This window comes from Nematolebias whitei, chromosome 1 (assembly GCF_014905685.2).
Source record: "Nematolebias whitei isolate Nwh7 chromosome 1, NemWhi1, whole genome shotgun sequence".
Lineage (NCBI taxonomy): Eukaryota > Metazoa > Chordata > Actinopteri > Cyprinodontiformes > Rivulidae > Nematolebias > Nematolebias whitei.
Window position 1 is genome coordinate 3,535,346 of NC_056498.1, and position 17,618 is coordinate 3,552,963.

Below are 17,618 nucleotides of genomic sequence, written 5' to 3' on the forward strand. Positions count from 1 at the left end.
GAGCAGAACAAGTTCCAGAGAAGAACCAGAGTTCCAGGGAGAACCTCGAACGAGAAGCTCTGAGGAACAGAAGTTCAGGGCAGTTTCTAATGGAGTGACGAGAGTCCGTCGATGCCACGACGTCTCGCTGTGGCTCTACCCGACGAAAGCTCTGAACAATGAGGAAGTCTGTTCAGTGATGATCTCACGACTCGTGAGGTCTCTGCTATCCTTACGGAGACGCTGAAAAGCGTTGAAAAGCAACTCTACACCGAGGCCGAACTATCATCTGCAAAGGTAAAGAGTCGATCTTCAACTGCGAAGTGTACCGTGGGTTAAGCTGGGTCCAAAGGAGCGTGTTATTTCTGGTTATAATAGACATATTCCCTCACCCATCTCTCTCCATTTAAACTTCATTTTCCCATCTTAAAAACTCTTCTATCTGCCAGTAATTAATCCAGATATTTTCAGAAATGTCTGTTGGTTTCAAAAGCTGCAGGTGAGGAAATCATGGCCGTATGATTTTCTCATTGTAAAGCTCATTAATTAAGCTGTATTATTGTAATCAATCTGCCAATTATTGTAAATGTGTGAGGTGTTTAAATCGTTTTTAAATAAACGACCCACTGTTGTTGGTGAGTCAAAGATAAAACACGTTTTCGTCCACATTTAATCATTCAAGGCACGATAGTACTCAGTCCAGAAAAATGAAAGAATCCGTTTAAATTATGGATAATATCAGACAGGTATTATTTCATTACATACTGGTGGCCCCGTAACGGGTTCATGAAATGGACTGTGTTATTCGTGTAACAATTGAATTTATCATGTTGGCATATCTGATCTTAACTGAAATTAGCTTAAAAGTGCAGATTTCTGTTCGACTGTGAAACGCAGCGTTTTGCAGCTATGGTGTTCAGAGAAAATACAGTGATATGTTTCAGTTGTGGTGTTTTTAGAGCTGAAAGTAACGTCAATGTGTTCATTTAAAGCTGAAATGGTACATCTGTTATGTAACAGAGCTAATAAGCTGTGAGAAACGTTGATTCTGTTTAAACAGACAGGGGGTTCTGACCCGTTTCGGCTGTCGGACTCGGTTCTGATTCGTTCGAACGAGTCGTGTTTTGAATGGATAAAACGCTGTTTTAAAAGCTGGGCTCCGTCTCAGGCCACTGTTAAAATTGCTTCGTTATATTTTGTAGCAGTTAAAATTGTGCATTTTGAAAGTAAATGGACGAAAGTTGACCGGACTTTTCAGGCTAATGCTAACACGCTAGCCGAAATCACGAGCAGTGATTGGTCGAAAACCGCTGTTTGGGTAGCTCTGATTCGCTGAGAAACGAGTGACGTGTCTGTCGTCACTTCCTCTGATGTCAGATTGTAAAACCCACCCCCGTTGCTGCTCTGATCATTGGTTGATTCAGTCACGTGACCCCAGAAATGAGTCTCGGTTCAACCGAAGCCTCCACTGTGTTTAAAATTGCTAAATGGAGCTGCCACGGTTCCCACAAAACTCATGTGTTCATGCAGATAGACATGCTTGTTAAAGCGGCGCCGCGTTTTAGCTTTAAATCCGTTCAGAAATGTTGATTTGACCGAGTTTCGCCGATGCTAATTAAGCTAACGGCTAACAACCGGATGTCAACGGAACGATCCACAGGAAGTTGTCATAGACTCCTACTGGTATAAATAAGCTTACACCACCACCTGCTGTTGAAAGAGGAGTATAACAGTTTTCCTGAAGAGGAGACTGATAATTCCTTTCATATTTTTCTTTTTGTTAACACGACCTGGTTTATGAGTAACTGTTTTAAATAGCAAATTCTGGTAAATGAAACTGCTTAAAAAGCGTTTAAAAACTAAAGTTGCCGTGAGACTTTTAGAAAAATTGCAGGTTTGTTTAATTTTTAGTGCTTTTGAGTAAATGAACACTGAAAAAGGCCTGGTTCTTGTATCTGTTTGATTTAAGCACATTAAGTAACACTGCCAGAAAGAGGCATTTACTTAAAAATATTCATGCATTGGGGTAAAACCTACGAATAGGTGCCCATTCATTTGAAGAAGTGGCTTACACAGTACTGTTGAGTGAACCCAGAGCTAAAAAGTGTGTGAAACTCACATGACACTTGAATACAAATATTTACCTGTTAAAATAATCTGAAGTTGGCAACTGTTTAACCAGATAAGTGCTGAATAGTGAATAACCATGGCAGGTGTGACAGAAAAGGATTTTGATCCTTGTGTGATGAAGGACTGGTTAGAGGGAGCGTTGACGCTGCTCACAGAATCCTTACATCCATATGGTGAACAGGTGGACAGCATGAACTCAAAAGAGTTATTGGACGAGCTGAAGGTGGTTGCAGAGAGTGTGACCTCTACAGACATAACAAAGTCAAGCTATGACAAGCTGGCTAAATTGGCGCTCTTATTGAAAGCATCATTCTATGCTGTGGTAAACAAGGCTGATGACCTTGCAATAAGGTTCAACAGCGAAAGAGAGGAGTACCTCGAACACATGGCACAGTCTAACTTTGATCAGGAGACCTGTGCAAATGAGGTACAACGTGACAGAGAGCTCCCACGAGCTCAGCTGTCATTACAAGCTCACTCATATGAGGAGAAGATTAGGGTAAGAGAGATTAAGTACCAAGCACTGTGTTCAGACAACGATGCGCTACAACAAAAGTTGCAGCTCACATCAGAAGCTCTGAACGAATGCAGATTGAAAAAGGAGGCGTTAGTCCAACAAGGCGTGCGTTTACAAAGTGAATGTCAAACATCACAGGAACGCTTAAAAGCCTGTGAGGAGAAACTAGCCGCAGCAACAAATAAGATTTCTGACGTGGGGCGAGCTGGTCTGGAACTCAAAGACGAACAAGGTCAGAGTCCAGGAAAACCACAATCACCTCAGAAGAATTTTGGTGCACCTCCTGCTCTTAATCCCATTCTGCCACCTCCACATGTGTGTAGAGACACACCTCCACGTGACATTTTGGTTCCTACGATACGGATAATACAGCCTTTGCTCTCAATTTCGGATTTGCAAAAAATCTCAAAATATGTTCAACGCTTTGTACCTGGCCCAATGGGTTCTACTGGTACAAAAGCGTATCTAAATGACCTTGATTTCAGACTGAGTGGTTATCCTAATGCTATGGTTGAGGATAAAATCAGTCTGATAAGGCTCACTTCGGACAGAGAGGTGTTCACCTTCATCGAGCGTCAACCTGATGCCACGAGAAGGGATTACAACCTTCTGTGTGAAGCTTTGATAAGGGAATACGACCCCTGCACGGGGCCTGCTGGCTTCCCAGCCACAGACAAAGTCACGCAAGGGAAGCATGAACATCCAAAGGTTTATTACAAAAGAATCTTCCAAGCTTATTTTGGTTACAGAAATGAAACCGGAATGGAGGAAGAAGGTTTTAAATTTGTTTTCAGCAAAAACCTCCACACTGACATAAGAACGTCAGTACAGATGATGGCTAATTTCAAAGAAAAATCCATCAATGAGATTAAACAGTGGGCTGTGAATGTGTTTGAGGCATGTTCTCATGCTAAGACGCCCATAGAGGTGTTTCCTGGTGTAAAGGTTAAACCCCACTCGCTAGAACTGGAAGGAAGGCGTGCATCGCCTCCTCCTCCTAAAAAAGGCGAGAAAAAGCAGTCTTTTCAAACTAAAAAACCGCGTCATGAAGGTGCACGCTGGGACAAAAAAGCTCCTCTTTCAGAGGATGAACGTGATTATCGTAAATGGGGTGTGCGTAGGACGCAAAGATATGGGAACCAAGGTGACCCATATTATCAGGGGAAGTCCGAAAAGGAACCCCCAAAAGACGTACCTAACCATCCCCCACCTCGGACGAAACGAACCGAGGCGAAAAAATCACAAAGGTTCCAGAAACAAGGCCCTACACCTCTGAGCTCAGAAGAGACAGAGAAACTACGCAGGTTGTTAGAAACTTTGAAACACACTGACACGGGAAACCAACCTGGAGCACTATGCAGTGATGTAATCACTATTACATCTGAGGGCGTGAATGACAACATCACAGATGTCGGTGGAACACACCAAGACATTGTTGTTGTTGCCTCCAACAACCCCTCATCGGAAGAAGGGGGGGTAAACTCACACACAAACGATGACGAGTCATCGCAAGCTGAACACTCAGAAAAAGCTACTGCTAAGCTGACGGTTCAGACAAACCAAGATTACACAGACAAGGCTGAACGTGTGAAGAAACGTCAGAAAAAACCTAAGAGGTTTCTGCGTAACTTTTTCAGAAGGGGGGTCGCCAAGAAGGCATACCTGTCAGTAACGCTCGAAGGTGTCCTCACACATGAAGCACTACTGGACGGTGGGGCGGACATAACAATTATGTCAGCTAAACTGTTCGAGGAGCTGAGGACAGCCGCTAGCAATGTTAACAGGGTAATACCTCTCACAGAATGTGCTATAGAAATGCAGGGTCTCTCAGAGAAGAAGACAACCCTGACAGCTATAGTAATGGTTCACATGCAGATTGGCAGAATGACACTATACCACCCGGTACACGTGTCCAGTGTTGACTCATTCCCATTTTTGGTTGGCCAGGATTTTATAAATCGCTTCGACGCGATTATAGATTATGGTGATCAAACGATGTGGGCAAAGGTGAGCAAACCACTGCCAATACAAATGCCTCCTGAGTGTAACACAGACTGCCTAACAGCAGGTACCGCGGAGGGCACAAAGGACTCCTCAGCCGAGGACACGAGCCCGGTGAGTATTCCTCTGACATCATGTGAAACCAAAGAGACCCACCCAGTGGTCCAAACTCTGACCCAACAAGACAGCCTCCTCTTTGAGCTGAAGCAGTCAGAGTCCACCAAACACTACCTACCACTGGTAGTTAAAGGTGTAGAGATCCAAGGATCCCACATCGACGATGCTGTTCTGTCTCTGTGGACAGATAAATCAGCAATTAACCGAGCTTTCTATGAAACCTTGGTTCACAAACACGTGGGTCTAGAACTAATTAAAAAAGCTTTCCGCTTTCCATTAGTTCCCAATAGTTCACAGGTAATGACCGCTGAAGGAGTCATTAACCTAAAACTAAACTGGAACCAACGAGAACTGGTTCACCCGTTTCTCGTGATCCAAAACTTACCACATGCAACATACATAGGCTCTGACATTTTGGTAAGGTTGGGTGTCCACATGGACACCATCAACAAGGTGCTGTGGTCCCTAAAACCAGCCACAAAGGATCCTCCTGTGCTAGACACAGCAAACCTTAAGGCTGGGCAGACCATTCCAGAGGCCTGCCAGGTTGCTAGCAACCAAACCACCACAGTACCACCTCAGGTGATTAACCTAATGGTGCGAATCCACATCATAGCTGGACAAGCTATTAGCCATAAACAGGCATATTTTCAACCTTCTCCTGCGTTTTTCAACTTGGGACTGTCCGTGGAAGCCACGAACCAAGTGAGCCTTGACTCCAGGACCACATCTATTGCTGTGTGTAACACAGGCATGGATGACGTGATGATCCCAAAAAACACTATGCTAGGATGGTTGATTTCCACTGATTTTCATGATTTTGAACTAGGCATTCCATTTCTGGGAGGACTCCCAGATAACCTGGTACCGAGTCAAGAAGCTGGGCCCAGTATGGTTCACAAAACCAACACAGGCCATAGCTCTTTTCTCAACCGATGACGTCGACCAAGGACCGCAAACCTATGGTGTCTTACCCATAGACAGGTCCGACAACTCAGAAAGGGATTCGTTGGAGCTCCCCAAAGAGCAAGAACCCTTATCAGTCTCATCACAGATAGATCAGGTGGTCGCCCAAGCTGACGCTCTGACATCTGATGAAGAAAGGGACAAACTTCGCCAAGTTCTTTTAAAATATGAAAAGTCATTCTCAACTGACCCAGACATCATCCAACTTCAGAAGTTGGATCCTGCAATTAACTCGATGGTACTGTATCTGACTGACCCAGACAAATACACTCCATCAAAAGGCGAACTGGATTCCAATCCAGACCTTAAAGTCCTCTTTCAGCTGCGCAAACAGTTAAAACTACTCAAGGACAACCTAACTTTAGCTCATGGAGCGACGTCCTCACCCGTGTTCGCGGTCCCCCATGACCGAAGGGGGGTGACGCCAGTTAGGGTAATGTTACCAGATGCGATAACGTGATCACATCTGACATTCAGAGTGAGTGACGCACCAAAACGTCGTTTTCTAGTTGCTTAATCACTACTTTTGTCAATGTTGAAACGTTGTTTTACTGGTTGCTTAGTCACTGTTTTTGTCGATGTTGAGACATCGTTTAATTGGTTTTTGGTATTGTTTCTGAGGTAAGAATGAGTTTTGTATGTATTTTAGTTGGAGACTGTAAAGGACTTTAACTATGCCAACATGCATTTCACTTGTTAAAACCTAATCTTTGTGGAGTCAATGTAGATTAATGCTACCTTAAGTACCATAATCTACAATGGTCTCACAACGCTTAAGCCGAACCTACTCGAACAATTCTATTCGGGGGGATAGCTAATTCTTTTTGATGAGTCTCGCCATAGACTCCAAAAACATTTATGGGGAAACCAAACACCCAGTCTCAAGTCGTTCGTCTAAAAGGCAACAGACATGTAAACCAACTATAGTTGCCATGTAAGTCTAACATAGACAATGTTAGCGATGGTGGTATAGTTAGAACACCCTTCTATAGGTATAGACCCCTATAACTACCCTTTTTAGCATGTTCCACCCCTTAACTGGTAGCTGTAGCTGTTCCCAATCATAATAGCTTACACACCAGGTGCATATAGGTTAAGGCCTTATGTAAAATCCCCTTCATAAGCCCACCTTAAACCACATAATTGCATGACACATTGAACCAGAAAGGCACCGACTGGATGTCACCCAGCGACGACCTTCGCTGGAGGAGACCTGCAATCCTGACGTTGGTCTCCACTCTTCATCCAGTGGCCGCATCTTCAGTTCAATCCAAGGGAACCCCTCTGTATGCTGATCAATCAACACCTCCATTCGTTGTGGATTTATCGTTGTGGATTATATGACTTTTTCCAATGGATTACAGACTTTGTTTTCAAGGGGTTAAAGCATTGCTACAATGGAATTACCAACAACATTATGGAATTACCTAAACCGTTGTGGGATTACCTTCTTTGACTTTTGTTTTCCCTTGCTGGATTACATCAAGCTCAAGGACTTTCGAAGGCGTAAGTTCATGTTGGAATTCATCCCCATGGACAGGCGATGATTTCCAAAGGGGGGACTGTAGTGAACTAAGCTCAGGTCAAGTCCTGACCCTGAGGGCCTTCCTGGAACAGGAACTGTTATTTCATTGATTTGAGTCCAGAAACACAAATTAAGCTCTTCCAGAGACTTTCTAGGTGTGTCCTGCACTGGTCAATTGAAAGAACACTCTCTTTCATATTATCATTACTATTTTACAAATGTCTTGATAATCAAAAGTGTGTTTAGTTCAAACCATTTTAAATGTTGAAGTGAACTACTCACTTTAAATCAACTGTGAAACAGTATAAATGATTTTAATCCTCATTCAAAGTAGAAATCAAGTTAAAATGCCTGTTACAAAGTAATTATGCATTTTTTGATCTTCTGTCTGAAATGAACAAGTTGTGATGTCGGTCAAAAGTCAAGAGAACGGTCAAAAACATGTTTATCGGAACGGATTGTCATGTTTAACTTTTTCAGATAGATAGAAGGAGACTGGCTCCTAAATGTCTCTGTTCTTCAAAACATGTCTCTGTCTGTTCCAAAAACATTTCTCCGTCTGTTCCAAAAACATTCCGCTGTTTTTCTGACTTGTAATAACCTCTGACGTCACTAAAACCACACCCCTGTTGGTTCGTTCAACCAATCAGGAAGTTCCCAGAAGGAACCGGAAGTGACCTCTTTAAAAGGGTCGACACTTCCTAGTTCCAAGCAGAACAAAGTTCCGAGCAGAACAAGTTCCAGAGAAGAACCAGAGTTCCAGGGAGAACCTCAAACGAGAAGCTCCGAGGAACAGAAGTTCAGGGCAGTTTCTAATGGAGTGACGAGAGTCCGTCGATGCCACGACGTCTCGCTGTGGCTCTACCCAACGAAAGCTCTGAACAATGAGGAAGTCTGTTCAGTGATGATCTCACGACTCCTGAGGTCTCTGCTATCCTTACGGAGACGCTGAAAAGCGTTGAAAAGCAACTCTACACTGAGGCCGAACTAACGTCTGCAAAGGTAAAGAGTCGATCTTCAACTGCGAAGTGTACCGTGGGTTAAGCTGGGTCCAAAGGAGCGTGTTGTTTCTGGTTATAATAGACATATTCCCTCACCCATCTCTCTCCATTTAAACTTCATTTTCCCATCTTTAAAACTCTTATATCTGCCAGTAATTAATCCAGATATTTTCAGAAATGTCTGTTGGTTTCAAAAGCTGCAGGTGAGGAAATCATGGCCGTATGATTTTCTCATTTTAAAGCTCATTAATTAAGCTGTGTTATTGTAATCAATCTGCCAATTATTGTAAATGTGTGATGTGTTTAAATCGTTTTTAAATAAACGACCCACTGTTGTTGGTGAGTCAAAGATAAAACACGTTTCCGTCCACATTTAATCATTCAAGGCACGATAGTACTCAGTCCAGAAAAATGAAAGAATCCGTTTAAATTATGGATAATATCAGACAGGTATTATTTCATTACATATGGAACGATCTACCTCTTCCCATCAGACAAGCCCCTTCACTGTCCAGTTTTAAAACTCTTTTAAAAACACATTTTTACTCCCTGGCTTTTAGCACAGACTGAATTTGATCTGCACTGTTTTTATTACTTTTATTGATCTTAATGTTTTAACAACTGTTTTTATGTGTTTAAATGTTCTTGATTTTATATGTACAACACTTTGTGGCAGCTGTGGTTGTTTTAAAGGACTTTATAAATAAAGTATTATTATTATTATATATATTTATACACATGTACATACACACATACATACATACATACACACAACTTCAAAATAACAAATTCTCAACCTGTACTGAAAACAGTTTCTGCGTATCAGCGCCACCAGCTGGTGAGAGGTGGTGACGTCAATTTGAACCCCGCCCACTGGAACCGGTACTGAAAGCATAATGGAAACACAACCTGAACCGTACCGAGTAGAGTAGAGCCGTGCTGTACCGGCCCGTACCAGTACTAATGGAAAAGGGGCATATGAGTATCTAGTCATGCCCTTTGGACTCACCAATGCACCAGCTGTTTTCCAGGCCTTGGTTAATGATGTCCTTAGAGACATGGTTAATCAATTTGTGTTTATTTATTTAGACGACTTTCTTATTTTTTCCAAAGACATGAACTCTCACAAGAAACATGTTCGAGCTGTACTGTTAAGACTGTTGCAAAACAATCTGTTTGTCAAAGCTGAAAAATGTGAATTCCACCAATCATCTACCATATTCCTGGGTTTTGTTATTTATCCTAACAAGATAACAATGGACATTAGCAAAATTTTGGCAGTACTGGACTGGCCTACACCCAAGGATAAGAAACAATTACAGAGATTCTTAGGGTTTACAAACTTTTACTGTAAATTCATTAAAGATTATAGCCAGATCTCCATTCCTCTTCACACCCTCACCTCATCTAAGACCAGTTTTTGTTGGAACGAGCAAGCTAATCATGCCTTCAACACACTTAAAAAACTGTTTTCTTTGGCTCCAATTTTGAATTCACCAGATCCAGAACAACAGTTTATTGTAGAAGTTGATGCTTCTAGCACAGGGGTTGGAGCTGTTCTCAGTCAACGCAATGCTGAAGGTAAAACTCATCACTGTGCCTTTTTTTCTAAGAGTCTGTCTCCTGCAGAGTGTAACTATGATGTGGGGGAACATGAACTTCTGGCAGTTAAACTGGCATTTGAGGAGAGGAGACATTGGTTGGAGGGCGCCAGGAGACCCTTTCAGGTTTGGACCGATCATAAAAACCAAGAGTATTTAAAGACCGTCAGAAGGCTTAATCCCAGACAGGCTAGGTGGGCCTTGTTTTTCTGCCGCTTCGGCTTCACTTTCGCTTTGAGACCTGGATCCAGGAACGGCAAACCTGATGCTCTCTCTCGTATCATGGAACACAAGGGTTGCACACCCAAGAAAGTGGTAGAGTTCATATTACCCAGTAAAGTGAGACTCTCTATCACACAGCTGGAGGAGGAGATCAGACAAACTAATCAGGTCCAACTACCTCCACCAGACTACCCTAAGGACCGGGTGTTCATCCCTGTTTCTCATGTAAAAAAGGTACTCGAACTTTGTCACCAGTCTTGCCTTTTTTGTCACCCTGAGTTAACCAAGACCGTGGCCCTAGTCAGAGCCCAGTTCTGGTGGAGGGACTTGGTTAGAGATGTTAAGGACTTTGTATCTTGTCGCCAATGTTGCCAGGCTAAGACCTCTAGACTGCCACCTGCTGGTCTTCTATGCCCCATTCCTATCCCTTTTTGTCCCTGGTCCCATATAGCTATGGACTTTATCACAGGCCTCCCGCTATCCTCAGGCAACACTGGTTCTTGTCAATCTCAAAGTTTGGGCCCAGGTGCGCCAACCCCTGCCCATCTTTGCTGCACCAGAACTGTACTCAGTGCTTGGCACTGGACACTTCTGGAAGGTCAACCACATTCCCACTCAAAGACAACCATCAGGTGACTGAGAACACACCTCCCACAGAGGTAGTGTCAGTTACACCTGCACAACCACTAGAGCTGCAAAGAGCTTACATGAATGATACTACATTGTCTTTCCAGACTGACAAATCCAACACTAACAGGGATCTATACGATGCTCTGACTCAGAGTCCATCTATTCTTACAGAGGCCAGAAGCCACGCACAGGTACCAAGCCAGTACAAACAGTTTAACGATTTCACAGACTCATTAACTAACAACAGTACCACTAGTGGTAAGACACAGTATTTTGACCCCTCCTGGCCACCTGATTTTATCCCGAACCCACCCACTCAAGAGGTGCAAAAGCTCACAAATCCATGTGCTACAGCCTGCCCATCTGACCTTTCACAACCAACTGATAACACAATCTCAGTTGGACCTACATTGTTTGATAAAGACATTACTAAGCTTCAATCTCTGGATCCAGCCATCAAAAGGATGATTCACTACCTAATTGATCCAGACCATGTCACTCCCTCTTGAGAGGAACTTGACTCAATCCCTGACCTTCGTACATTCCTTAAGGTATGACCTTTCCTGAAAATGTTCAAGGGCATGGTAGTATTTGCTCCTGAGCCAACAACTTCACCTTCATTCATGGTGTCTCATGAACACAGGGGAGTGATGCTGGCACATGCCCATGAAGCCCCATCTTCAAGACACAATAGCGCCACAACAACACTCAGAGCATTAAGACAGGTTTCTTACTGGCCAGGAATGCGCAAAGATGTAAACAGCTACATCAGAGACTGAATGATCTGTTGCCAGCTCCAACCTGCAAAATCCACACATCAATCTACTGGCATCTCTACATTTAAGATGATGAATGGTCGACAAACGACACTTCCTTTACACACACATTACAAACCTGGTGAAAACACCAACCACCAGCACATGAAAGATTGGAATAAACAACCGAGAAATACCTTCATCTTTAATCAAAAATGTCTTAAGACGACTAAAGGACTCAAAGCATACCATGACCAAAAAGCCTCCCATGAAAAGCTTCAAGTGGTAGAAAAAGGTCCGGTACACCTTCACACCACCCACTGGACAGAAAGCTTTCAAAGCTGGAATACTCACCCACAAAATCCTTCCAGTGTGAACAAAAGAACACATCTAATAACAAACCAACTGTCTCCAGTTGTGTACTCAAACTAGATCAAGCCACACAAGGCTCAAACTAAAACAACCAATAAAGAAGAGTTTTTCAAACTAAAAACCTAACTAAAACCAAAATTAGCCTAATTAAAGTACAAAGTTCAAATAAATCTTACTCTTTTTAAAATAGAAAATTTCAAAACTTAAGATTCCAAATCTTTAAATTAATTTTTTTACTTTCAAAAGAAATAGGTATGGCAAAAGCACCTTAAACCTAATGATACACTTTAAAACAAAATTCAACATTCTGGATCAAGCTAAGAAGCAAAACAACTAACGGTCAAAAGATAACAACCCACAAGTGGGGGAGATCTACTTCTGGTTGTCGTCTTCGGGATTGTTCTTGTTTTTGCTCACACTCAGCTGATCAACGTGTTAAGGTTTGTTTTAAAATTCATTCAACACTCACCACATGAGTGATCCATTTTAGTAAACAAAATTGTTAAACAAAATGAACTAAGATTCTAACAGACATCTTTACACCAAAAATTCTTAGTGCATGTTTTATTTTTCTTCAACATTTAATTATTAGCCTACACGCCCTTTTGTGTACGTACACGTACACAAAAGTAGAGGCATGAGATTATCTTATTCTTACTCAAAAACACTTTGAACAATTTATTTTGTCAATTAAGTTGATATTAGATTTGCATGCATACAGATTTATCTTTAGGATTCCATTACATGAGCAAAGCACTTAGACAGTTAGTTTAGATGGTCACCAGAAATTACCAGATGGTACCATCCTACATCATCATCCTGTGATCCAGATGAGCACCATCCTGCTGCATCATTCAAATGGTCTAGTCCATTATCCAGATGACATCACCACATCTCCTGACAATCCAACCTATTGTTCCAGAGAGTGACATCACCATGCCTTCCAGAGGACCCCTTGGCATTCACATGGAATACCCTTGAGTTTCCTTTCCCTTTTTGTAGAATTATTGCTTTGAACTCAAATGGAATACCTTTGCCTTTCCTGTGTCACATTGTAGAATTAACCCTTTGAACACACTTGGAATTAATCCTTTGAACACACTTGGAATAACCTAGAACACTGACCTTTTCCATACCTGGAATTATTCTTTCTGATTTCATATGGGATAACTTTGTTTTTCCTTCCATGGAACTATAGACATTGACTTTTGGGAATCTACTGCAACGTTCTTGGAACATTCCTCAGGTGTGGCCAATGAGTTTTTCTATTCACAACCATCTGGGTTGAAAATCAAAAAGTGGGGGATATGTAAGGGAACACTACCTCTGAAAAAGAACACCATCTCAGAAGAACAGTTCACCTCACCTAAAACAAACATCATTCCTGTGTTTTGTGTTTGAAACTCTTACTTTTAAGATTCATTTATTCCCTTGGGAACGAACAGACATTGATTTACAAATATTCAGCTCAGCTCACAAACTTCTTAGTTGACACTAATGTAAATGTAATAAAAAAAACTGTCACTATGTTAACCTCACTGCCAATATGAACTCATTTCCCATGAAACGGACAGATAGTTTTAATGAGAAATTTTGTTCAACTGACCCCGGAGTTTTTGAAACATCCGACCTCGCTACTTTGATATCTTCCTTTATTGAAAAGGAGTATTTCTCCCAGACTCGTTCCCATGCAGATAACACCTTAAGAACACTTTGTTTAATGACATTCGTTTTCAGGAGATGGACAGTGACACCTTTGATAAAACATTGCATGTTTTAAGTTTAATCCTAAATATGTAATCCCTGAATGTTTATTCATGAAAATGTGTGTTTTAAGTAATCATTCTTTAAGATAATACATTTGTCTTATTTTCTCTTTTAAAAGGAAACTTTTAAGGCAGAAAAAAGGGACCCTAGATTTATTTAATAGGCCTTTATGAAAAAACACGGCCAAGAGTTAGGACCACCTCTTCATGGAAGAGATGGACCAATCCTCTATCTGTTGTAGCCCAAACAGTAGGTTTCACTTCTTCTAAGAATTTTTTTGAGAAAAACACATGCTTTGAAGAGACACTTCGAAACACTTCTTCATCATATATATCACAGATTATTACTTTTATAATAAAATACATAAAAATCAACTGAATTTGTGATTATTTTAGCATATATGTGTGTATTAATTGATTTGATGCCCTTTAAACACGAGAAAAGAACTCACGTTAAGTTTACATTAATTTGGGGTAAATAGAGACTGATTTTTCCTCTCCAAGAGAGAGGTGGTGCCCACACAACCAGGTTATTTGCGTAATACATTCATATCTTATGAGCTTAACTCATAACTGATAATTAACAATATATAGCCAGCCCCATATCGCTACATTAGTTAGTTAGTGTGATTAGTTCTGCTCAGTTGCATGTTCCACATCCTTTAACCTGTTCGGTAAAACTGTAATTGCATGCACAGGGAAAGAGATCCTTCCCTTGCTTAACACATCATTGTCAACACTGTACTGTGACATTAAACATTCAATCAACATTAAACAATTAATCATCTGTAAAAAGGGAAAATTTTTAAACCACTAAATTGTTTCAGGTCGTCTGTCACAGCTCTTTCCCCCTTTCAAATATAACATTTATAACAAATTTATTCTGCATTTCTTTAATGTAGATCTCATATTCCATCGCAGAAGTGACACATCATCAGAAGTCCATTAGAAGCAGATTTATCCTGTAAATGAAGAATAATAAAGAGTTAGCATTACCTTTACCTGTATGAATCAAAACGAGTCTCACATGTCCTACTAATTTTGTACACAAAATGATGTTTGAATTAACCCAAACGTTCAGACCAAGAAGTAGGTCCAACAGGAACCTTGTTGATCAATTATTATCTAGCAACCTGTTATGAGACACTTTTGTTGTAGTAAAATAATCTTATTAAATATCAGAGTCAGAGTCAGTCAGAGTCAGAGATTCTTTATTGTCATTCGCACCTCATGTGGTACATGTGGTGGAGCGAAATTATGTACACAGGGTCCCAGTTACTGTACATCCAACAATAAAATGTATAAGAAAAACAGTAATAACATCTAAGATGTGAACTAAGAAAAACATAAACTAAATATACACTAAGCACTCATAACATAAAAACATTGAACAACAGCACAAACATGAACATGAGTCTGTGGAAGCGGATGCGCACACATAAACACATCAACATTTAAACAGATCAGCAGCAACATGAAACATATCAGTAGCAACATGATGTGGTTTTTCACAGTGATTATTCTGGTTAGAGATTCATGAGTCTAACAGCCTCAGGGTAGAAGCTGTTCCTCAGTCTAGTGGTTCTACACTTAATGCTCCTCAACCTCCTTCCTGAGGGGAGTGGGGCAAAAAGTGTGTGTGCTGGGTGAGTGGGGTCCTTCATGATGCAGGTGGCCCTCTTCCTGCATCTGGAGGTGTAGATGTCTGTGATGATGGGGAGGCTGATTCCAACAGACTTCTGTGCAGCCTTCACCACTCTCTGCAAAGCTTTTCTTTCTGCAGCTGTGCAGCCTCCATGCCACACATTGATGCTGGAGCACAGGATGCTCTCCACTGCACACCTGTAGAAGGAGGTGAGGACTGAGCTTCCCAGACCAGCTCGCCTCAGCCGTCTGAGGAAGTAGAGTCTCTGATGAGCTTTCTTGATCAGGCTGGTGTTGTTGTTGCTCCAGCTGAGGTTGTCATTCATGTGTACACCCAAGTACTTGTAGCTGGAGACCACTTCCACCGCAGATCCTCTTATATTCAGGGGGGTGTATATGTTTTTGTTCCTTCTGAAGTCCACAATCATCTCCTTTGTCTTCTTCACATTGATGTGAAGGTTATTCTCTTTGCACCAGCTCTCCAGGTGTTCCACCTCTTGCCTGTAGCTGGACTCATCATTGTGTGTGATGCATCCCACCACCGCTGTATCATCTGCAAATTTTACAATGTCACAGCCTGGATGGGTAGCTGCACAATCATACGTGAGCAGAGTAAACAGGAGGGGGCTCAACACACATACCTGAGGAGAGCCAGTGCTGAGGGTTATGGTGGAGGAGGAGAAGTTGTGGATCCTCACTAACTGTGGTCTGTTTGTTAAGAAGTCTAGGACCCAGTTGCAAATGGAGGGGCTTAGTCCTAGTGTGGATAGTTTGTCCATCAAGGCTTGGGGGATCATGGTGTTGAAGGCGGATGTGAAGTCCACAAAGAGCATATGGACGTAAGAGTTTTTCTGCTCCAGGTGGTTGAGCGCAGTGTGGACCACAGAGGAGATGGCATCCTCTGTTGATCGGTTCTCACGGTATGCATACAGATGAGGGTCCTCGTTGATGTTGATGGTTGTTTTGATGTGAGTCATGACCAGTTTTTTGAAGCATTTAGCGACTATCGGGGTGAGGGCCACTGGCCGATAGTCATTCAGACCAGTCACTGTAGAGCTTTTTGGGACTGGGATGATGGTGACAGTCTTCAGGCAGGTGGGAACTGTCTCTAGGGTAAGTGAGGTGTTAAAGATGTCTGCCAGCACCTCGCAGAGCTGATCAGCACATTCCTTCAACATTTTTCCGGGGATGTTGTCTGGGCCAGTTGCTTTGTGCGGATTAATCCTCCTGAAGGTACTTGGGCTGAGGTCACGCTGAGATGCTCTTCATCCGGTGGTGAGGTGAGTCTGGTGCTGGGTGGTCTGTTCGGGTCTTCAAAGCGTGCATAGAACTTGTTGAGGGCATCAGGCAGAGATGGGTCTTTGGGGCATTGTTTGCTCCTTCCTTTATAATCTTTTATGCACTTAATGCCCCTCCACATGCTCCGAGGGTCTTGTGAGATGAATTGACCCTCGATCCTCTCTGCATATGTGGCCTTGGCCCTCTTAATACCAGCAACCAGCTCTTTTCTTGTCCTACTCAGCTCCTCTGAGTTTCCAGACCTGAAGGCAGTGTTCTTGGCTTCCAGCAGGGTACGCACCTCTGCATTCAGCCAAGGTTTTCTGTTTGGGTAGCTTTTAACATTTCTGATAGTGGAGACGGTTTCAGTACATGTACTAATGTAACCCAGAACTGAGGATGTGTATTGGTCCAGATCAAGCGATCCTCCATTTTCAGCAGCTTCTCTGAAAACCTGCCAATCTGTTCGGTCAAAACAATCTCTCAGTATGGGGCCATTGTCCTGGATTTAGCATTTAACTTTCTTTTGTACCGGTCTGGAGCGTCTCAGCAGGGGCATGTAAGCAAGAGCCAGGAAGATTGAGATGTGGTCTGACAGTCCTATATGTAAGTGTTTCTAATTACCATTTTCATCTCTCATCATTGTATGAAAAGTTAAAACTTTTATCTAATTTGTAATTTTTTATATGTTTAGCTTTAATACACCAAAAATTTATTTTCTGTTGTATTTTCCTTATTTCTCTCCCCATTTTTGAAACAGGAGGCAATCACAAATCCTCCTGTTTCAAAAAATGTGACTGTTCATAACATGAATACTACAAATCCTGTCTGAAGCTCAAAAACACTTTCCCAACTCCATCTGTCCATCACATGGTACACAACCTACAGCCAGAGTCACAGGGATACCAGGATCAAACAGGAGTTGAGGAGACAGGATGACAAAATGGGTACAATGCTCCAGCGATGAGTCACACTGGACTGCAGCCTTAAATAGTAGAAGGACCTCATCAGGGGGATGGCCAACAGCTGGTGGCAATCAGCAGCCATATTGGAGGCAGAGCTGCAGGCAGTGTGACTCATCGCTGGAGCATTGTACCCATTTTGTCATCCTGTC